The sequence below is a fragment of the Pipistrellus kuhlii genome, unplaced genomic scaffold, assembly GCF_014108245.1.
Source record: "Pipistrellus kuhlii isolate mPipKuh1 unplaced genomic scaffold, mPipKuh1.p scaffold_m20_p_5, whole genome shotgun sequence".
NCBI classification, from domain to species: Eukaryota; Metazoa; Chordata; class Mammalia; order Chiroptera; family Vespertilionidae; genus Pipistrellus; species Pipistrellus kuhlii.
In genome coordinates, this window is record NW_023425551.1 from 10990865 (window position 1) to 11015084 (window position 24220).

At 38.2% G+C, this 24220-nt stretch overlaps 1 protein-coding gene and 1 pseudogene across 2 annotated transcripts in view; both read left to right on the plus strand.

Annotated features, from left to right (window-relative positions):
• Nucleotides 1–24220, plus strand: part of NKAIN2 (sodium/potassium transporting ATPase interacting 2) — a 741160-nt gene that overhangs the window by 180238 nt on the left and 536702 nt on the right. The gene's annotated exons all lie outside the window — the stretch shown is intronic.
• On the plus strand, nt 13631–13725 carry LOC118706224 (annotated as a pseudogene).

The following is a 24220-nucleotide window of genomic DNA, read 5'->3' on the forward strand; positions in this document are numbered from 1 at the left end:
GTCATTATTTAAGACTTCGTAGCTTTAATTTTATTTTAATGAACTTAAGCATTCGCTTGACTTTTTAGGAACCAGGCAAAGGCTCCTAAAATAAATAGTTCATTAATTTTTATGACATCCTTGGTGTTATTTACATGCATACAAATGAAACTAAACTACCCCAGGGAACTTGTCCAGGGTCAGTTTCAAACCCATGAATGGATGCAAATGGTAAGGTAACACCATTTGGGTATAAGCTGTAAGCTTTGGAGAATGGAGAATAAGCAATCAAGGTAAAATAGCTCCACAGCCTGCATTATTTATGAAAGCGAGATCCTGGCATTTATATTCTAATGTGCTGTTATAGGAGGCAGAGTGGCCTGTTTGTGCAGGTGCACGACAGAGGTCATCATGACACGGGGGCGGGGAAACCAGGGTGCTGCGTCTTTATTCACAGGAAACCCGCAGGGTTTTTATTTGACCTACTAATTCCAATAGTCATTGCTACACGTGAAATCCCTACAGGGGGAGAGCAATTATATTTCATCCACTCCAAGGGTCATCAATTCAAAGATGCATTATGTTCGGTGCACCACCAAGAAAGAAAAAGTACTTCCAATTAAAGCATGACTTATGATAAAGGGAAGATTCATCTCTTTTTCAACCATGTGAACATATGAAAAATAGAAAGTCGCCCTAGAATTGTTGAAATAGATTACTGCATTTATTTTGTCACATGTGCCTGCTAGCTCGGAGGTGGAGATCAAACGTTAGTTCCAAGGGTCTGCCTCGGTCAGACACAAATACTCCCTGCAAGGAATGAGAGGTCAAACACTGCATCTCCCCCATTAGCACATTAGAGAGAGAAATGTGGGGATGTTAGGATTTTATCTGATAGAAAGCTTTCGATCTTTGCCTCTTTATAGATGTCTTCTACTTCACTGGTGCCAGTGAGTTTTAGTATGACATACGTAGGCGTATGAAAACTTCAGCAAGTGTTTCACATATTGTTACTCTATTAATACAATTTAATTATAAATTTTCTCAAAAGAAAGCAGGCAGACATTCTTAGTAGAATGCCATCATAAGATGCATTTCTAATAACTTGGTTAATAAAACAAGCAAAATTCCTATCTCCTGGACATCTCATTCTACCTCAAAAAGCCACTTTCTTAGCAACATCAAAGTGACAAATGATGGCTTGGGAGGACATAGTGACAAGGAATGACTTCTCTGTTCTTAAGAGACTCAGAATTTCAATTCTGGGACACATTCATTTATTTTATTAATTAAATCCACAAGTCCACAGGCAGAATGTAATGTCCAGAACTTGACTTTTAATAAATGCAAATGAGCCCAAGGTGAGAATAATCATCTGAAGTTCCAGGATAAAAATAGTTGTATTTACCTTGGCATTCATCAACTGCTATTCAGAAGCCTCAGGAGTGAAGACAGAAGAGATGAAATTATTTCAGGAATTTGGCAACTCAGAAATATAGGTCATAAGTACTTGGGATTTCAGTCTGGGGAAAACAATATACATTCCGTGAAGCCAGATGAAGAAAAAAGACAGCCATCTTTTTTCATTTTATTTCCGTTCCATGGATACTGCCCCCTCCCTCCAATATGCTTAGGAATGTGGGTTCTTAAATTAACCCAAACATCCCTGAACTATCAGTATATTTTTCTGTATTCATAGGCTAAATCTTATTGTTTTTGCTGTTCATTAGGAAAGTAGTTCAAAATGCAGCCAAAGACAGTACAATTATTGTTAGGGGCATGACTGTGAGGTGTCCCTTCTAGTTTTATGAAACTAAAAATCTATAAAGGTAAACTAGTTGTTTATCATTGAGGTATAATAAATACAAAATCCCCAGCATTTAGCCTAGAGCCTGGTGCATAGGTTTACAAAATATTAAAATATCACATGCCCATCATCTATCTTTTTAAAAGATATATATTTTATTGATTTTGTAGAGAAGAAGGGAGAGGGAAAGAGAGATAGAAACCTCAATCTTGAGAGAGAATCTTTGATAGGCTGCCTCCTGCACGCCCCCTAGTGGGGGGGGAGTATCAAGCCCGCAGCAAGCCAGGCATGTGCCTTGACTCAAACCTGGGACCTTCAATCCACAGGCCAATGCTCTATCCACTGAGCAAAACCAGCTATGCCCATCCAACTTTTCAGAATGATCTAGATCAGGACAAATTGGAGATGCTATCTAGTGATGCTGAGATACTTTCATTATAATCAATCTCTCTCTCTCTCTCTCTCTCTCTCTCTCTCTCTCTCTCTCTCTCTCTCTCTTTTCATTGATTTTGGAGTAACTTTGTTTTGGAAATTTTATTTTTCCTTGCTTCCATTCACTGAAGGGAATGGCTTTGAGTGTCAGATTATAAATTAGACTATTTAAAGAACTATTCAATTCTGAAAACTGTGACTGACTGGAGCTACATCTACAAAGAAAGAAAAAGGAGATGAGCAATTTTGCGGATCTGAGCTAATAAGATCAATTACATGAAAAAAAGCAGATCTCCAGAACTATTAAGATAATTGATTTAGCTCCTCATTTTCATATGAATACTTTCAACAATAGCGAATTGGACAAAGTAACATTATTTCTTAAATTGACATCTGCCTACACAGCAGAATCTCATACATGGCTTTTCATTTGTAAACATCTTGCTTTTTGTACAAAAATATAATAATGAATCAATGTATTTTCTAAAAATATTCCACTAATGTTATAACTGAATGTACATATATACACATAAGTGTGTATACATGAAAATACAGAATGTCAACTCTTTTTTAAAAATATATTTTATTGATTTCTTATGAAGAGGAAGAGAGAGGAGTAGAGAGTTAGAAACATTGATCAGCTGGCTCCTGCACATTCCCAGTAGGTACATGCCCTTGACTGGAATCGGACCTGGGACCCTTCAGTCCACAGGCCGGCACTACATCCACTGAGCCAAACTGGTTAGGGACAGAATGTCAACTCTTTCAGAAAGAATGAAAATTTGTGTTAAAGTGACATATTTTATGGAATTGTTGCTTAAAAAGGTGATCAATGAGTTATGCAAATAAAATTAAAGTCAAGTCTATAAGGAATGAGTGGTATAAGCCAGTATTTATGCCACTTTCTAAATAGAATGCGTGAGATGTTCTCTTAGTTCTGATTGTATATACAAGCATAAATGTACTGCAAATAAGGGTTAGTCAAAGGAAAAACATTTGCCTAGTATTGTGATCATGTTGGTATTTCTTCATTGAATCATGGTCACTGTTTGTTTGAGTACAATTTTATGCAATTTGTTCATTGAAAAACATTTATTGAACCCAGGACTGCTTCATGGCAGTAATACAGAGACAAAGTCACTTCTGAAAGATTCTCATTTAAAGAAAAATATTTCATATTTTACTTCCAAAAAGTGTAAACCTTTAACAATGATAATAAAGTTTTTATTTATCACAACTTGTACCTTCTGCTTCTAATAGTAGAAAAAACTAGTTTTTATTTTTATTTTTTAACACAAGTTTTTGGATGCCCTCTAAGTGAATTAAATGATACACGTATATCTGATGCTTAAATATTAGGAACATCCAAGGTCAAAATCTAATTGAGAATAGAGAACAAACACTGAAAAACGTAATTAACACTTATCCTCAGGTCCTTTCCCTGTGTTCAGTTACAATCTAGCAGGGTCTGACAATATCATCTATATTATACAAGGCCTGTGGCCGTAACGCCGTATCGACCAGTGCATTGTTGGGTTTCATAGCACAGTAGGTCTGGGGTCCAGCGCGATTTTGCACGCTGGGCTTCTAGTATATAATAAAAGCCTAATACGGAAATTGGCTGAACTGGGAAATGACCAGCAGAATGACTGGTCCCTATGATGCATCCTGGCCACTAGGGCCAGATGCTCAACACAGGAGCTGCCCCAGCCTGCAGGCCCCAGGCCAGCCAGGCAGGTGCGAGTGGGGGAGGCCCCCGAATTGCCCCTCCTGAAGCCTGCAGAGGGAGGCAACCAGAGGCGGAGGTGGGGGCATGGGACTGGCGATTGGTGGCACCAGGTTGGCCAACACAGGTGCCAGCAGGGGCCCTCCGATCGCCCTGCCAGTTGCCCCACAGATAAGCCCTGATTGCCAGCTAGGCCTAATGACCCTGCCTGTGCCTAATTTTCATGCACCATACCTCTAGTTAAATATAAAATTCTAGAATTCAGTTTATAAGTTATAAATTGCACGCCATTTGAGTAGTAGTATGGTGAAATGTTGCAATGTGCCACTTCATCCTGCCCAGAGTGAATCACCCTTTGTTGAGCATATACTACTGGCCTGCTAGTTACTTAGTACCCATCTTGGGTATCAGATCAACTGTCCTGGTATAGCAGTGCTTGTATTCAAATAACCAGTGGCTTGAAGCTACATCACAATGCCTTTGTCATTCACCTCACTTCATCTCATCACATAAGCATTGCTCACCTCACATCATTATCAGTCATTATGATCCTAAGAAGGGTCATTTCAGTATATGATATTTTGAGAGACAGACCGCATTCATATAACTTTTATTACAGTATATTGTCATAATTATTCTATTTTATTATTATCATTGTTAATGTCTTACTATGCCTACTTTATAAATTAAGCTTTATGATAAGTATGTACTATGTTTCCCCGAAAATAAGACATCCTCCGAAAATAAGACCTACCGTATTTTTCAGACCATAAGACGCACTTTTTTCCCCCCAGAAGTGGGGGGAAAAAGTCCCTGCGTCTTATGGTCCAAATATAGCCTACACATATACTTTAAAAAAAAAGTTTTTTTACTTGCCCGGCTCTGTGTGGTCTCTGTGTGCTTGCCCGGCTCTAAAATGGTTCTAAATGCTGCTGTTTACTTTACAGGGTTGATTACATGTGTTTATGACTGTGATGTTGGGTTTTAATGCACATAAAATATTGATATTTTAGGACACTATTTGTTTCAGAATCTTTTTTTCTTCATTTCCCTTCTCTAAAAACTGGTGCGTCTTATGGTCTGGAGCGTCTTATGGTCCGAAAAATACGGTACTTACAGGTTTTTTTCTGAGTGAAATATAAGGCATCCCCCCGAAAATAAGGCCCGCCCTAGGCTAAACATGAGAGATTTGGCCCACTGATTCTGAAAGAAATGGAGTCACAAGAAATTCACCAGGAAATTCAGGAATTGGATTGTTATGATGATGTTCCAGAAGATGATGACATGATTGTCATTGAATAAATGAGTAAATTCTTGATACTGTAGGATTCACAGTTTGTCTGGTTTGTGTAGACAACCACTGTACTACCGTACCGTATACAGGTAATAAATTTCCTTTATTTTCATTTAACAATAAATGTATACCGTATTCTTCTTCATGGAAAAATAAGACATCCCCTGAAAATAAGACTTAGCACATCTTTGGGAGCAAAAATCAATATAAGACACTGTCTTATTTTTGGGGAAACAGAGTATGTATAGGAAAACAGTATATTGTATATAGGTTTAGGTTTTGTCTGGGGTTTTAGGCATCCACTTGGTGGGGGGAGGGGGCTTGAAATATATCCCTCAAGGGATAAGGGGGTACTGTATAGTATAAGGTAGTGTAATTTGAGTTAAATGAATAATCTATGAAGAAATAGAAAAGCCTGTGCTATTGATGGATCACTGAAGAAATGACAGAGAATGAAGCATTCCTGTTTATTTTTAAATTTACTTTTTTAATTAATTTTATTTGGGTGACATTGGTTAATAAAATTATATAGGTATCAAGTGTACAATTCCATGGTCATCTGTGTATTGCATTGTGTGCTTACCACCCAAAGTTGAATCTTCTTTCATCACCATATATTTGATCCCCTTTACCCTTGACTGTACCTGGATCCCTTCCTCTAGTCACCACCATACTGTTGTGTGTGTATGAGTTTCCTGTCTGCCCTCTTTCCTTTCTTCTTACCTTGCACCTAATTCAGACTTTTATTTTCTTCCTGAACTATTTTTAAAAATGATTATCCTAACCCATCATCCACCTTGCATGTCATCACCCAATTAGTCTTTCATGAATCAGCTTTGCCTCTAGAGCATAAGCTTTACCTGCTTAATTTTGGCATTTAAAGCAGTTAAAAACTTGGCCTGGCTGTCATGCTCATTTCCATTTACCTTGGCTCTATCCAGAAGAAAATGCTAAATTTCTTCTTATTACAAAAATGGAAGAGTGATCATGAAAACAATTTAGTGAGAAAGAATTGACAACCTTTTCAGCATTATGCTGTATTTGAATTTTTAAATCTACTGAGAATGAGAAAGGGCTCAGTATGGATTATAAATAGACTGTGGCAAGCTTTGAACTGTCCACACCATCCTAAGCTTTGAGCAAAGCTCTGCTAGCATGCTGAACCAACTTAAGCTCTGATGTGAGTTATAAAGAAACAAGGATGAGTGGCTCTATTTGGAGCATCATGCCAGCCAAGTAGGCAAAATGAATTCATAACTGGGCTTTCTTTGCTCCTCCTTTTTATTCCTCAGAGGATAGTTATTATATTTCTTCATGACTCTAAGCAGATACATTTCACTATTTATGAAAATGATGCTTTATTATTTTAGAAAAATAATATGAAGTACCAAGATTTATTTCATTGTCAATCATCTATCAAAAAGTAGTAACTTCAGCTTGGCCAGTGTGGTTCAGTGGTTGAACAATGACCTATGAACCAGGAGGCTGTGGTTTGATTCCTGGTCAGGACACATGCCCAGGTTGTGGATTTGATATCCAGTGTGGGGCATGCTGGAGGCAGCCAAACAATGATTCTCTCTCATCATTGATGTGTCTGTCTTTTTGTCCCTCTCTCTTCTTTTCTGAAATCAATAAAAATATTTTAAAAGGGATGTCCGACTGCCAGGCCTATAAATAGAGTTCCATAATTACATTTTAATAGACTTACTAATTGATGAAATATATTTGCTCATTTACATGTCTTATGTTTTTCTTAAAAAAACAACAACAAAAAAAACGTCATGTTAATGTGGGATGATCTTATATATCCTAAATTAATATTATACTCTTACCATGACAACATACACATAAAGATCATGTTAATATGCACATTAAAGAATCCAAATATCACCTTGGATATTACCATCATCTTTGGTCCAACCATACTTGCTCATAACCTTCTAATGGAATGCAGTTGTTCACCAAATATTCTCTATGGAGTAATTAATATGTCAGGTATTGTTTTTCAAACTGGCTATCCTATCTCTGGAGACATTGGTAAAACATGAGATTTTTGTATACATAGCAGGTGAGTGGGAGTGACCCACAGTACACCCAGAAGGGCTAAGCAGATTTGACTGCATTGGTCCTTCCTGCCGGTTGCACAGGTACAGATAGTGACTTGGACACTGCAGAGGGCACAGCCTTCTCAAAGCAGCAGCACAGCTGCAGGGGCTCCAGATGAGGCAGCAGGGACACTGTGGGTGAATGGAGCTCAGCAATAGAAATGCAGTGTTAGATGCTTAGATATCCATGCGGTAGGCGATCACCATCAGGTTTTGGCCAGTGCTCCAGACTTCAAATACAGCATGCAGAAACTAGACTAGAAATTGAGGATGTTTTAACACTAGAGGTGGAAATGCATGCAGGAAGTAGATTTGTGTGTGTCAGTCTATAACTTGTATGGACTAAAATACTAAGCTAATTCCAAAGCAGGTATCATCTGCTAATTATTTTGTTAGTGACTAACTTTTGCAGATAAATGATTTTCCAAACTGGGGACACGAGTCACTTTTAATACATTTGGGAAATTATTTGGGTGCTCCAGGGAAGTGAGAAGAGATTAACCAAATAACTTATCCTATATAATAAAGAGGTAATATGCAAATTAACCCTCATGCCATAACAAGATGGTGGCATGCACAGAGGGAGCAGGGCCAGCTGCACTGTGTGCCTGCCTCCACAGTTCCATGGCCCCGCAGGGGTGTGGGAGGCCTGGCAGCCACTCTGCAGCCAGAGTTCCCTCAGCTCCTCCAGGGGGTAGGCCTCCACTGCTGTTCCATGCAGCTTCCCCAGAGTTCCTTCAGTCCCGCCTGCTGGCAGGTCCTGGCTGCTGCTTTGTGTGGCTTCCACTGGAGCTCCCTCAGCCCCACCAGGGGACGGTTCTCAGCTGCTGCTTCCTGTGGGTAACCAGGCTGGCAGGGGAGGAAAGTTGGGGGTGACTGGGCCAGCAGGGGAGCAGTTAGGTATTAGGCCAGCAGGGGAGTGATTAGGGGATGATCAGGCTGGCTGGCAGAAGCAGTTAGGGGCAATCATGCAGGAAGGCAGGCGAGCGGTAGGAGCCAACAGTCCTGGGTTGTGATAGGATGTCCGACTTATGGTTCAGGGTCTAAACTAGCAGTTGGACATCCCCCAAGGGGTCCCAGATAGGAGAGGGTACAGGCTGGGCTCAGAGACCCCCCCCCCCCACACACACACTTCTGCCCGCAGTGCACAAATTTTGTGCACCGGGCCTCTAGTATGCATATACGCATTGCCCATGGACACAGGTGATAAGATAGTGAAGGCCTAGGGGGAAAGGGGGGACGCACAAGAGGGAAAAAGGAGAGCATCTGTAATACTTTCACCAATAAAGATTCAAAAAAGTAAAAATAATAAATGTCATTGTTAGCTTTAAAGAATTATTTGGATGCTCTTCACATCTCAAGTCTCCTTGGTTGGGGGAGAGGCTATCGTAGCATCTAGATAGTATAGTTGTGGTATTGTTCAGTTGAATGAAGAACCAATCAATCACAATCATATTCTTTTATTCTAAAATATCTGTTTCTGTGATTGATCTTCAGTGAAGAGAAATGAAGCCTGAGAGCACTCAGATACACATTTGTGAGAAATAAAAGAACTTATTGAGTAACCACTTGCCAGAAATATAATTTTCAGAAAGAGGGTAGTTCAAAAGAAAAAAGACAATGGAAAAAAAAATGGAAGGGCAGGTAGAAAAGGGAGAGGAAATGAAAGAACTAAAATTAATCAACCACAGGTTTTGAAAAGAAAACTTAAAAATCGAACAAATGTTCAAGAAAATAAACCCATTTCCACTTCTTACCTAATTCAGAAATACAAATTATTTTCTAATTTTTCATTAATGCCAGAAAAATCCATGGACAACTACAAATATTTTAAAATATCTAAATCATACTGCTATAAATGTGTGTTTTTGGAAACCAATTTAACACATTAAAATTCTATTTATATAATATATATATATATATATATATATATATATATATATATATATATGTAAAATTGCATTTTTAGATATGTCATAGTCATTTAATAGAGTATGCACCCTAGGTTTGAAATACTTTACATCTGTCTTCATTTTTCAAATAGTATTGCCAATTTTATTATCATTATTAGTTTTGTACCAATTCTGGCAAAGTGCCTACTTGGAGATCCTGTAGTCATTTAAATATAAAAATAAAACCACATTTCTATTGCCAACTCCATCCATTTGTTTCCTAAAATAATTTAATTCTGATGTTCTGTTATGATTATGGCAGAGAGAGAATCAAACATGATTTAGAAGGCCTCATTTCTGTTACTATATCTTTTTTAAGCCATTTCAACCACTGGGGCGTTCCTCCCCATCGCTTTCTTTCCCTGCCCATCCATCCCTATGCTCCAACAAGCTTAATCTGTTCAAAACACTGCTATTTTATATATATTGTTTGTTTAGAATTTTAAATATTCCTTCCGTCTGTATACCACAAAGACTCAGTGTTTAAGGAGGACACTCTGAGGTGTGCCTAGAGGAGGGATGGGTAGGAAGGATTTAAAAAGGACATATTAGCCTAACCAGTGGTCAAGGTCAAAGGCATGAGTGGGGAGGGGTGGGGGACTGGAATGGGGGGGTTGTGGACAAATATGTGATACCTTAATCAATAAAGAAATAAAATAAATAAAATAAATAAAATAAAATAAGATAAAATAAAATAAAATAAAATAAAATAAAATAAAAAGGACCTACACTTTCTGCAGCAGCACATTTAAGAACCAGTAGAATCTACACAGAGGAACTTATTCCAGGGAAAAGCAATGTCACGAGCACGCTTTCAACACTCCTGGCTTTTTCCAGCAGTGGTGAGTAAAATGAGAGCGAGGTCACAGCATTTGGGGGAGATCAAGTGGTCCAGTGGCTCAAATCCAGACTGTGCCCGGATGGCATTGTCATGCCAAATGGGAATTTCACTTGAGAAGCCTTAGGGAGCAGAGCTCAGGAAGGCTGCATTAGTTGGTGCTCTTTCGGTTTCCAGTGATAGGAACTCAAATCTAGCTTAAAATGTAAAAGGGGGGAATTTTCTCGTCTCTCGTAACTGACAAGTTTAAGGGCTATATTGGTATTAGTTCCGTTAGAGCCACAGGCTACACGTTGGAAATCAAGCATTAGAATATTAGAAATAAAACTCTCCAATTTTTTTTACTCCTCTGCCCTCTGTGACCTAGCAGAGTTATACCTTTATGTTAGCAAGTCCAATGCAATTGTTTTCTATTTTTCCTAGAAAAAACTTAGAGAGTTGTCTCTAATTGAACCTGTAAGGATGTGGGCTCCTAGGGTCCTATACACAAACCTATACAGCCAATGTGCGAATGTGACATACATTGTTGTCTTTTGTTCCCTAAAGAAATCGGTGTAGTCTGGGGGGGGGGGAGAGGGGGGGGCCTGGGGTAGGAGGGGAAATGGCATGTGTGAAGCGGTTCCAGGGAATCAGAACAAATCCCATTATGAGGCCTTAGAGAAGTCCGGCCACAGTTAGCGGTTTAGAAGTAGCAGGGACTGTGGCAAAGCACGTTTGCTTGGCTGAATGTTTATGAAAACGTGCGGATCCTCTGAATTCTAAAGGAGACATTCAGTAACTAGAAATTGGGTCAAGCTTTAAATCTCATGTTTGCCAGCCTAGAAAGTGACCTTGATAGCCCTAGCTGGTTGGCTCAGTGGATAGAGCATTGGCCTGCAGATCAAAAAGGTCCCAGGTTCTATTCCAGTCAAGGGTACCTACCTTGGTTGCAGGCTTCTCCCTGGCCTGGGTCCTAGTTGAGGCGTGTGCAAGAGGCAATCAATCGATGTGTTTTTCTCATATCGATGTTTCTCTCTGTCTTTCTCTCTCTCTAAAAATCAATGTAAAAATATCCCCAGGTGAGGATGAACAAAACAAAAAAAAAGTGACCTCGATAAATGGCTGTGTTGGCAACAGAGGACATGTTAAAACTGACACTGGACCGGCAGATCAGGTAAACTTAATGCAGCCCAGGTGAGCTGTAGCATTGTGGATGCCTAGGCAGACCCTCTGAGGGCTGATATGTGCACCTGTGAATACATTGGCATGTTGTCAATCACTGTGGCTGCTCTTGGACAAAAGTGATAAGCCTCTCATGAGATGTGGGCATGTGCTTTTAAAGATGGTTTTCCATAGTTCTGTACATGAAAGAAAAGTTTATATTAAAATTAAAAAGAAAGAGATTACTGGGCTCTACAGTATTCAGTATGTCAAAATTAATATTGACCATCACAAATTTACCCTGAATAGGAGTAGTCTTGAAACACAAAGCTTCCTTCTGTCACTTCTCTGGTAGTTTGAAGTGACTGTTCCTCATATCTACTTCTTTCTCCTGTCTGTCCCTCTTGCTTTCTCTCTGCCAGTCTTCATCTATCTGGATCTCTCTGTCTCTCTCTCCTTTAAAAAAAAATTATATATATATATATATATATATATATATATATATATATATATGTGTGTGTGTGTGTGTGTGTGTATATATGTGTGTGTGTGTGTGTGTGTGTGTGTATATATATATATATATATATATATATATATATATATATGTATATATTATTATTATTATTATTTTTGATTTCAGAGAGGAAGGGAGAGGGAAAAAGAGAAACGTCAGTGATGAGAGAGAATCATTGACCAGCTGTCTCCTGCACCCCCCTACTGGGGATCGAGCCTGCAACCTGAGCATGTGTCCTGACAGGGAATTGAACCGAGACCTCTTGGTTTACAGGTAGATGCTCAACCTTTGAGACACAGCAGCTGGGCTGTCTCTGTCATCTTTCAATGTGTCTCTTGTCTCTGTCTCTCTGTCCCTGCATCCCTGCCTCTTTCTTTTTTCTCTCCATCTCTCTGAAGCGGACTGGCCAGTCTGCATATTTATCTAGCTGTCTTATATTTTCCATTGATCCTGAGGGCACATGTTTTGTAAGCATGATGGTAAGTAGTAATCACAGCTGATTGTTGCATTCTCAGGAAGGTCTGTCTTGAGGAGTCTGCTTTATTGCTTGCTTTATTGAGAATGGGGTGCTCCTTTTACAGAAGCACAGAAGGAATGCTGGGTGGCAGCTTCAGAGGGAGCCTGCGCTGACACTCCACACCCTGCAGCGTCCTATCCCCTTTCCTCAACATTCAGACCTGCAGATGGTTCTCTTGCCAAATGGATACTTCTGACTTGTACTGCTTGTATTTCCACACTTGCCTTCATACAGCCGGAAAAAGGAACTAACTTCTGGTTAGGTGTAAGTCATTTTATGTGCAAACTTTTTTTTTTTTTTTTTTTTTTTTTTTTTAGTATATTTATTGATTTTGTACAGAGAGGAAGGGAGAGAGATAGTTAGAAACATCGATGAGAGAGAGTCATCCATCAGCTGTCTCCTGCACACCCTCTATTGGGGATATGCCCTCAACCAAGGTACATGCCCTTGATCGGAATTGAACCCAGGACCCTTCAGTCCCCAAGCCAACGCTCTATCCATTGAGCCAAACTAGTTTCGGCTATGTGCAGACTTTTATAATTCTGAAGTTATTTTGGTTTCATAGTGTTCCTGTTATAAAGCAAATACTAGGAGCATCATGAGTGAACCAGGGCAATGCATGGCACTGAGTAGGCTATACACATTTTTCCCATTGCCCTGACCAGTTTGGCTCAGTGGATAGAGCGTCGGCTTGCAGACTGAAGGGTCCCAGGTTCGATTCTAGTCAAGGGCATGTACCTTGGTTGTGGGCATATCCCCAGTGGGAGGTGTGCAGGAGGCAGATGATCGATGATTCACTCTCATTGATGTTTCTAACTCTCTATCCCTCTCCCTTCCTCTCTGTAAAAAATCAATAAAATATATTTAAAACAAAACTTTTTTTCACTAGTTTTTTGGAAAGTGTCGGTTTAGTTTGTGGCATCTCCCCCTTCGGTTCCCCCCACCCCCCCGTCTTTCTCATACTCTCTTCTGTTCACTCAGGGAGTGTTTGTCTATAAGTCTGAAACTCTGTTTTTGCCAACAACAGTCCTAACAGGCATGTATAATTTCAAGAGGGTGGTAGGCCTTTTCTTCTCAATATTTAAGGATTTAAGATAAGAATATTAGTAATGCCGAATATTGATTTACTTGTAAATTATTGTCTAATGGAATCTCTTAAAATATGCTTTGCAGATCTTTCAAGGAGCCAGAAAACCAAACTATTTTTTCTAATAACACTAAGACATTGTTTACCTTATTCACCTCCTTAACACACTGGTGGTGCAAAAGCTAATGACAGTAGAGTCACTTTAGCATGAATCCAGGTGGCACCAAAATGTAGTGGTCATTGTTAGTGTAAAACAAGCACACAAACACCCCAGCTTAGGAAACAGGGTTATTCTTCATGTGGATGACTCTGTGCCGAAAGCATGGGAACAACAAGGAAAAAAAAAAAAAAAAAAAAAAAAAAAAGCACACAAACAATAAAACCCTTCACATCCTCCATGAAGCAGTAAAAAGTATGAATTTTGTTCATTCTTTTTTTAAAATATATTTTTTATTGATTTTTTACAGAGAGAAAGAGAAAGATAGAGAGTTAGAAATATCAACGAAAGAGAAACATCCATCAGCTGCCTCCTGCACACCAGCCACTGGGGTTGTGCTTGCAACCAAGGTACATGCCCTTGACCGGAATCAAACCTGGGAACTTTCAGTTCTATCCACTGAGCCAAACCGGTTTCAGTGAACTTTGTTAATTCTTCACCTTGAGTAAACATCTCCATGTTTCCTGTGGTAAAATGGGAAGTGTGCAGAAAGCACTTTGCTGCGTGCTGAATGGTGGCTGCTGCCTGGAGGAAGCGCCCTGGCAGTTGAGTTGGGAGCTAAACTAGATGCCCTTTTCCATGCTCAGCAATTGACAGACAAACTGTGACTATTTAGACAGGTCTTTTCCGACATTTTCTTGAAAATGGACAAAGTGAGCTTGTCACTTTAAGGAAGACAACTGACAGTTTTGTCATTGCTAAAATTTGAGTTTTTATATTTTCAGTTTTGGAAAACTTGTCTCTTGTCATTGTGAGCTTATCTGCTTCCTAATACTTGAAGACTTTTCTTCAGTAATGGATGGTTTATATTGATGAATATGACTCTAAATGTTATTTAATGAAATTAATTAACATTTGGAAAATCTGATTAATCAACAAACCATTATTTTCAAGTAACCAATGCAGGATATTGCAAAATTACTCATGGGCAAAGAATCCATTCAAAGTGCAAAATATACCATTTTATTTTAATAATAAAAATATGAAATTTTTATTGATAAAGTGTCAGGTCCACATTGCAACTTAACTTTTAAAAACTGATTTTCAACTTCTGGTGTAGCATCAAAGAATTCTGAAAGGCTATTTGTTTTATTACTCCTCCCTTTTCCAGCTACATATCTGTATGAAATTAGATTATCTGTGTATCCTTCATTCAAAATGGCATATGCAAGGGAGAACTAAAATGGGAATCAGATTTTCTTTCATTAAAGTCTGCTATTTTAAGATACATAAAAAATATAAAAATAATACTTTTTACTTTTGTAAATGTTATTTTTCATAAATATTTATTTAAATTGTAATGGGTTTATTATGTTATTTTAAAATAAATAGTTTTAAATTTTGCTAACTTCTGATATGATAAATTTGCCCAATGAAATGTGTAATTTGAGGGACTGGGATTCATATTACCAGATTGTCTTTGAGGCAGCTTTAATGCAGATCACGAATAGCCGAACCTGAGTGGCATATGCCCCTTGCCTGATTAGAGGCATTTCCCCATTTCCTTTGCCTATAGAACATATTGTATTTGGGTTCTGACAGCTCAGAGAGAATAATGTTTTTCCTTTCATGAGGGTAAATTCTGATTGGTATAAAGCCAACCATGATTATGCAAGAGCTGCCCTCTGGTGGTCAGTGTGCTTCCCGAAATTTTTTAGCAATAGGACTATAACCCAATTTTGGCCAATATCTTTTTAAGAAAAAGGTTTCTTTGCTCTCAAAAAGATATACAGTCAAACCCTAGCCAATTTGTCTTAGTGGGTAGAGCATTGACCTGCAGACAAAAGGGTCCCGGGTTCCATTCCAGTCAATGACATGTACCTGGGTTGCAGGCTTCTACCCAGCACAGGCCAGCACCTGGTAAGGGCTCATGCAGGAGGCAACCAATAGATGTGTTTCTCTCACATCAATATTCTCTGTCTTTCCCTCTCTTTTCCACTCTCTATAAAATCAATGGAAACATATACACAGGTGAGGATTAAAAAGAAAAAGAGAGAGAGATACAGTCAAGTCTTCTTTCTTTAAATTATGTTTGTCAATATTTCTGATAGTTTGGGTAGCGTCTTAAATTTTGATTACTTATTTATTTAAATTTTCAAATTGAGTCCTGGCTTCTTAAATCCCATCACCATGAAGGAAGTCACACAGTGTGCCTTATGCTTGAGAGAATCTTATTGGATCATTTCATAGTTCATTAAAACAACCACATTTTAAATGACTCAGCTGAGAATAAAAACCACCATGAGGTGCCGCAAAGCTGTTCTGTAAGTTTAACATAACTACTCAGATCTCTGCTTAGCCATAAAATCATTAGCTGTGACTGGGTCATTAGTAAAGATAACATCTTCTTTTATATATACATACACTAGAGGCCCAGTGAAGGAAAATTTGTGCACTCAGGGAGGTCCCTCGGCCCAGCCTGTGCCCTCTTGCAGTTCCGGACCCCTCTGGGGATGTCCACCTGCCACCTTAGGCCCAGCTGACAGTCAGACATCCCTCTGGCAGCCTGGGAACCCTCAGGGGATGTGCAATTAACAGCTTAGGCCAACTTCCTACTGGGGGGCTGGCCTAAGCCAATAGCTGGACATCCTTAACGCTGCCCTGGAGGCAGGAGAGGCTTCTGCCACCACCATTGCACTGGCCAGCCATAAGCCAGCTTCTGGCTGAGCAGTGCTCCCCCTCCGGAAGCACACTGACCACCAGAGGGCAGCTCTTGCATTGAGCATCTGCCCCTGGTGGTCAGTGTGTGTATAGCGACCCTTCATTCCTAGTTATTCCTCCATTAGGGTAAATTTGCATATTACTCTTTTATTATAAAGATTATTATATTGGATTGGTCCAAAGAAGTTCTGTTCATTTTATGCATCTTCTCTGAGTGAATATTTATATGTTCTTCTCTTGAGAAAATACTATTCTAAGCAAAGCAGTGATCAAATTTTAATCATTCCCTAAGTACACTGGAAAATATTCCACCATCTATAATGACAAGCATTATGAACTGGTATGATTACTGGTCTTCTGTCCTGAAACACGTATCTCTTCCTCTCCCTCTCCATGTCCATGTGCAGTTTACCCACCTGCACTGCTGAAATTCCTGTAGTCCACATTTTGTATCTTTTTTAGTTTATAAATGTAAGATTTTTTTTCTTTCTATCAAATATTTTCCATTGTGATCTGTGAACTCAGTGATCATTTTATAGAACAAGTTTCACATTTCAAAAAAAAATTCATGAAAATTATTTGGATCTTTTTCTATTTTTACACTTTAAATTTTATGCCAAAAAAATTAAGGCAACGGTATTACTTACCAATTAACATATAAAGTAAAAACTACCAATATTAGATCTCTCTTGGCAAAGGTTATGTGTGCAAAAGAAACCAAATATTTTCTTTTTCATTATTAATGAAGGCCAAGGAATCATGGTCAGGCTTCCTTGTAAAACTTGCAAGTTTAGCTAGGAGGGAATTTGCTAACGCCACAAGAAAGTGTACTGTCACAAACTGGTTCATCACAAATATAATAATCTGACTTGCTGGATATGAAAAATGAGTTTGCATTTATATGCACTGTGAGATGCACCTTGATTAACTTGGCAGTTTAACGCATGCTTTCCCTGAAAGCAGTGATCAGTTTTGGCTCTAAATAGATTGAACTGCTGTATGAATTCATGCCACAGTCCACAATGTTAATCAGTTTTGAAGAAGCAGAAATTACATTTGTAGTTGGCTTTGAAATAAAATTCTATTGCTCAGCTTTGGTCCCTCACATAGTTTCACTTTCTCTGAGGCTCCTTCTCTGGACCACAGGCCTCTTCTCTCTGTACATAAATTACCCACCCCAAGAGCAGCATCAACCATCCCTCCACTCTAGACAACTTCTTCATTCATCACCCGTTTTGCTCCTTGCACAGTTTTGAATTCTTTCACATACTTTTTTCTCTTACAGCCTTCATTATTTTCGTCTTACAAATTAAGAGAAAATAACCAAAGACCCAAGTGTTTAGAGAATTTGCTCGCCTAGGGGATGTGGTGAAGCCAGTGTTTGAATCCAGGTGTGCGCTGCTACAGATGTCTAATGCTTGTATTAGAGTGAGTGACACCCCAGACTGTCAGCAGGCCGATCCAAACATCACACCTACCCACTCGGGTGCAGTTTCTCACCATAATATGTAATCAGTTAGCTGCCTGTGCTATTTTTCTTAATATTCCCCCTTAATGTGCAGCCCTGAAGGTGTATTCATTTCAAGTGATATTGCCTTGATTTCTTTATAGCATGATTTCTGCCCCCCTCACTATGGTGATGAGAAGAAAGCATACTAAAGTAAATTAATATATCTTAAGGCATTTAAAGTTTTCTTGTTTAAATGTCTTTGATCTTATTAAGGTTTAATTTAAATTGTCAATTTTTCTAAATCCTTATAAGTATTTTCTAGAGTGATAATTTTTTCTTGGTCACGTGTACCTAATGTCATAATCTTTGTTGGGAAGAAAAAAATATCTTAGTAAAAACTTAATGAATATCATGGTTCATCTTATAGAAAAGATACAGATTTTTAGATCAATTTCAATATAAGGGTGTCTGTTTGAATGGACATGTACATCTCAAGCATGAAAATCTTATTGTTTTATCATCTACATTTAAATAAATCAATGCATTAACATTTCAGAAACTGTACAAAATTCTTGGCATGATCAGTTAAAAATCATCACCATCTCCCCCCCCCCCCCCCCCCCACACAGATACCTGGGTTGGACATAACCACTTTTTCCATTATAATTGAAGACTACTGTTTTTTAATATTAAAGGCATTGCATCTAGAAACTGATGAGAAACAGTGCTCAATGGAAGCTATTAAAATGTAATTTATTGCTGTTTACTTTTTTAGTAAACTTGAATAGCTTAGGGGCTGTCAAAGATAGGTACTTTATTGCTTATCTATTTATTCTTTTTAATACCATTGTTCACTTGAACCCAAAATAACATTACTTTGAGTGACCTCTCTATTCTGCTTCATAATGTTTGAACAGAGAAGGTAGCAGGAAGCAGGAAGGAATTCAACCCTGTGATCCTGTGAAGTGCATAGTTATACCTGTGCTGTCTGTGCTTATTCTTTGTATTTCAAAAAAGCTAATGTGAAAATGGGTTAGACTTCCTTGGTGAATGAGTAATATTTTTTCTTTAAAAATGAATGGACATATTGATCAATGTCCTTTGCATATTAATATTAGAACAATGTTTTGACACTTTTTGTTATTGGATCCATTCTCTTTGTAGCATTTCTCCCTATGCAAGTTATACAAAATTTATCAGAGATAACACTTCTTCAAGTTCTAGCTTTTGTGTTTATATCTTCAGAATAGGCTAAAATAGAAGTAACGTAGAATAGGAGTTTCTTGCCCCAATTTATCTATATTTCGGGAAAATACTTGGTGTATATTATATTGCTATATAAGGATAATATTTAACATTTTGAAGGAGAATCAAAACCAATATAAGAACATTTATCTTGTTTTGCCATTAAGTGAAATATTGAAATAATGAGTAAGTTGTAAATCCTGAAGATAGAGTTCTTAGGGGAAAATAAAGGTCTTCTCATGAGCTTAAAGTCTAATCAGAATTATTATAAATTATATCATTTCAAACTGTATAGTATATATTTCCCATGTTACATCTCTGAATATTCAATATTATATGCCATGGATACTGTTCTCCAAAATCATTAGAAATTTTCTCTTCTAAAAGTGACTCAGAATGAAAGCCAAGCTTTATACTATTATGGGGTTTGAAATCACATATGAGGTTTATTTTAAAAAGAAAAAAAACAATTTTAAAATTTTATTTGCTTTATAGGTTTGCTGGGTAGGCATATATGTTGTATGCCTTTGCTGGGAAATTTATTCAGGAATTTTCAAACCCCATATTTAATTGCATCATCTACATCTGCATAGATTTCTTTTTTAAAAAAATATATTTTATTAATTTTGTACAGAGAGGAAGGGAGAGAGATAGAGAGTCAGAAACATCAATGAGAGAGTCATCGATCAGCTGCTTCTTGCACACCTCCTATTGGGGATATGCCTGCAACCAAGGTACATGCCCTTGACCGGAATCAAATCCAGGACCCTTCAGTCCCCAAACCAATGCTCTATCCACTGAGCCAAACCGGTCTCGGCGATTTCTTTGAAAATTAATTAAACACATGTTCAATCCAGTCATTTTATGATCATACCCTTTTCTTGGGTGGATATAAAAAACTGACTTCTGCCGAAACTGGTTTGGCTCAGTGGATAGAGTGTTGGCCTGGGAACTGAAGGGTCCTGGGTTCGATTCCGGTCAAGGGCATGTATCTTGGTTGCTGGCACATCCCCAGTAGGGGGTGTGCAAGAGGCAGCTGATCGATGATTCTCTCTCATCGATGTTTCTAACTCTCTATCCCTTTCTCTTCCTCTCTGTAAAAAATCAATAAAATGTATAAAAAACAAAAACAAAAAAACCTGACTTCCAATTCTAGTGGGTCTAGACATTTTTTTTTTTTTACCATATTTACTTCTGAAATGAAATAAAAGGAGAGTAAATGACAACTTATTCAATTCCTTTCCAATTGTAAGCAAGGATTAGAAAAGCCAAGTTCAGCAGCTAAAGATGAGTTATCTACAAATGAGCCTACTTGGAAATAGATTAGCAATTTAAATGACCACGTTAATAACTTCCAATTATAGCTAATTTGCCCAGCCTTTGTTTCCTTTGCCCTCCCACAGGCTTCAGAGAACAAAGTATAATATCCTTAAGAATTGTTAGGAAACAATTAAAATGTGTTTGTTATTAAAAAAATTAAAAAAATGGGATTATGGGTAAAACTAGGTGTTTTTTTGTTTGTTTTTTTTAATGGGATAGTGATGCTTTGTCAAGGAGAGAAACTATACCCTGCCCTCAAATAGTGTCCACATGACTTTTGGTACAAGAAGAGAATTTAAAATTTTCTGATTTCTATTTAGCATGATGTAGCATTTGTTTCTCTTAATAGGTTTTATTCCCCTGATTTAGGAAGTATTAAACATATTATTTAATATATGTATTAAATCAAACTGTCAGCTTAATCCTCAAAAAGTTTGCTAGCTATAATGGTTTATACATCTAGATCACTAATATTTTGACATTATTGAGTAGCATTTATAAAATGATGTGTAATTAATTTGAATAAACAGAACATGGTTTGTAGGACAGTCACTTGCTGAATATGGGCATCTTTTCACTGCATTGCATAGTCAAAGCAAGTCCTCCCACACTGGAGACTACAGCTTTTAAAAATAAGCAAGGGGAACAATTAAAATTAATAGCCCAACCAGTGTGGCTCAGTGGTTGAGCATCATCCTGTAAACCAGAGGGCCAAGGTTCAATTCCTGGTCAGGAAACATGTCTGGGTTTCTGGCTCAATCCCCCAGGGTGGGGGGTGGCGGGTGGGATGGGACACGGACATGCAGGAGGCAGCCACTCAATGATTCTCTCTCATCATTGATGTTTCTCTCTCTCCCTCTCCCTCTCTGAAATCAATTTTCTTATATATATATAAAAGGTTAATATATAAAGTGTCCCCAAGGGAGTTTGACCTAGAGACCTGGAGTTCTGTCACTTTCTATGACATGTGCTGACCACCAAGGTGTGGTACAGAACAAGGGAAGGCCTCAGCTGGCAGCTGGCAGCCAGAAGGCCCCTTTGGCCCTGATTACCAGCCAGGCCTAGGGACCCTACCTATGCACAAATTTTGTGCACTGCACCTCTAGTTTAGAAAAAATATATATATATCAATATATATCTATATATATCTATATATATCTATATGTCTATATATCTATATCTATATCTATATATCTATATCTATATATATATCTGTATCTATATATATATATAATCACACACAAAAAGAATGAATGTCATAAATGAATAACAGTGTCCTCTTTCTTTTCTTTTTCACCTTTTTAAAAAAAGTCCTTCAAACACATTGTTAATTGGGGAAATTAAATGCCTCGCTGTTCATATTTGTGTTTTTCTGATATTCTAGTAACCAATTGAGCAGATCCTAAGGAAGCCTGTTTCTATAGTAGCTCAGTTGATTGCTCCTAGTAACTCCCTGATTACCTTGCTCTTCAGTTGTCCTTTTCTCTTATACCAGGAAGCTGCAATGTTTCCCAGCATGTCCAATATGCACCTCCTCTCCTGTGTGAATAACCCTGCCTGTGACAGACACTCATCAGCAATCACTGCTTCTTCTGTACCCCATTCAACTGTACAGATGCCACAGTGTTCTTGAACTATGTTCAGACAAACCACCACTGATCAATGTTAGAAGGAAAAAACACACAGAGAAAAACAAGAAATCTCATTTCATATCTGTCCCTGAAAGTAAATGTTCCCATCCTAAAACAAAACGAAGCACTCTAGTTGCTCTTACTCTCACCTTTCCTTACTTAAACTTCTTGAAAAAGTGTCTACACCAGCTCCCTCATCTCACATGCACTGTTCGGCTGATTGTGGCCTGCCTTCTCTGTCCAGTGAATGCACTGGCAAGGCTCAGGTTAGTCTGAGACCGCACTGTCATTCAGCTCTCATCCTCCTGCTGCTCACGAACTCTCTCTACCTCACTTCCCTCCTCCTGCCCCTTGTGTCTCTCTCCCTGCCTTATCATAACTTATAAGCTGCCTATCGCTTAACAGTTGTTTTCCCTGGGATGTCCTTGACTCACTGTGGATCTCATTCTCTACATGTCCTCTGGGAGTTTTAATTATTTTACTTTTAGTTTGAGGTCTCTTGAGTATATATTCCCTGCCTTAGCCAGTTTCCTGATATTTAGTCTTGTATATGCCAAATTTTCTGGTACCTATCTGTTCTCAGCACACAGAAAGCCCACATGCAACATTTGCACCTGCTAGACTCTCCTTTCCAAGGATACCTTCATCATCTAGTCCAGTAGGGCACAGGCTTTGGACGTCACACACCTCAACTTCACCTTGACTGAATCCACTGCCAGGTTTCAGATGAACTCCTAATAGATCTTCATTCTGTTCCTCCTCTCCATTTCTTGTCATCGCTGCACTAAGTCAAGGTTTGTCACCTCCTAACTAGTGCTTTTACTTTGCATTCCATTGCCCCTTTACTCTTTACTGCAGGTAAAGAAAAATAAATATATCTTCAATGAAAATCCAACCATTCCATTCACACAATGAAAATCATTAAGTGTCTCTATAATATCTACATAATAAATGCCAATATCTTTAACATATACCATTTAGGCCTCCATGATCCAGCCCTTAGCTAACTACACCTTTGGGTTTCAGACTGCAATGGCACTGGACGGTGTGGTGGTCTCTCCAAGTCCATGGTGCCTCATGACATTATAACTTTACCCTTAGCACTACCTGGAATCCCCTCTCCTTTCTTTGCTGGTCTATTTTACACATCCTTTAAGATTCTACACATGTTCCATTCACTCTATAAAGCCTTCACTGAAGTCTCAATCTAACCTAATTTTTTTCTTCTCTCAATTGCATTAGCATTTTTTTTAAACAGGCAGTTATACTTAAGGTGTCAATTTTAGAATCTAACTCCCCCTAAGGAATAACACAGGACTTGACCTATAGCAGCCAGTGTTCAGAGCCTGAGAGTGATGGTTATTAAGTGGAGCCACAGTGACACCAGTTTGGAAAGACAAAAAAGCACATGGCCCATTTTCACTATATTTTTCAAACTCAGATCTGATAAAGATTTAGATCAAATCCAGCAAAGAACAATTGGCAACGATTATGTCCTATTTAAGTTAGATGCTTTTAAGTAAATATCATGTTTGAAATCTCATAAAAACAAAATCATTCTTTTGTTTAAGGAAGTGAGATTCAATATTAAAATAGAATTGATAAAGATGTAGGTAAGCAGGGATTTTTTAAAGTTCCCCACCATGTCCTTATTCACTTAAAAATTCAATAATTATGAACAGAAAACGTTGACTATCTAGTCATTTCCACAAAACTTGTTTTTTATTCTTCCTTGAGTTTTGCTCAGCAGTTTTGACAATGCTCAATGCAAAAGCATGAGGATGGTGATCATGTATAAAATGCTGTATACAGGATTTCATGGATGATTTAAGGAACTTTACAAGGATAATTTTGTCTGTATGTACCAAATGTGCTTTCTTTAGAAACTAATCTCACTTAAGATGAGATTTCAACCATGACATAACTCTGTCTTTGGAATGCATGAAACTATTTTGTATTTCCGTATCTAGCGTAGTGCCTGGAATGTATGAGTGTCCAATAAATCTGTTCAACTGGACTAACCTGGAGGTCAATGCTACTGGTACCTCAAATGGAAGGGAGCCACCGGCTCCCTTTTAGTGACTGTTCATCACACAAAGATGCTTATGCTGTTTCTAGTTGAGTGGCTCTTACTTCTCAAGGAGCACCAACCACATTCTCTGGTGTGTGTAGTGACAGAGCTGGCAGAGGATCAGAGGGAAAGAACCACCACTTTTAAAATCATTTCCTGGAAGAAAGCAAAAATAAAAGACATAGCTGAAATGTAGATGAGTTAGGGGCAGGTGGGTTTAAAGAAAATATAAAT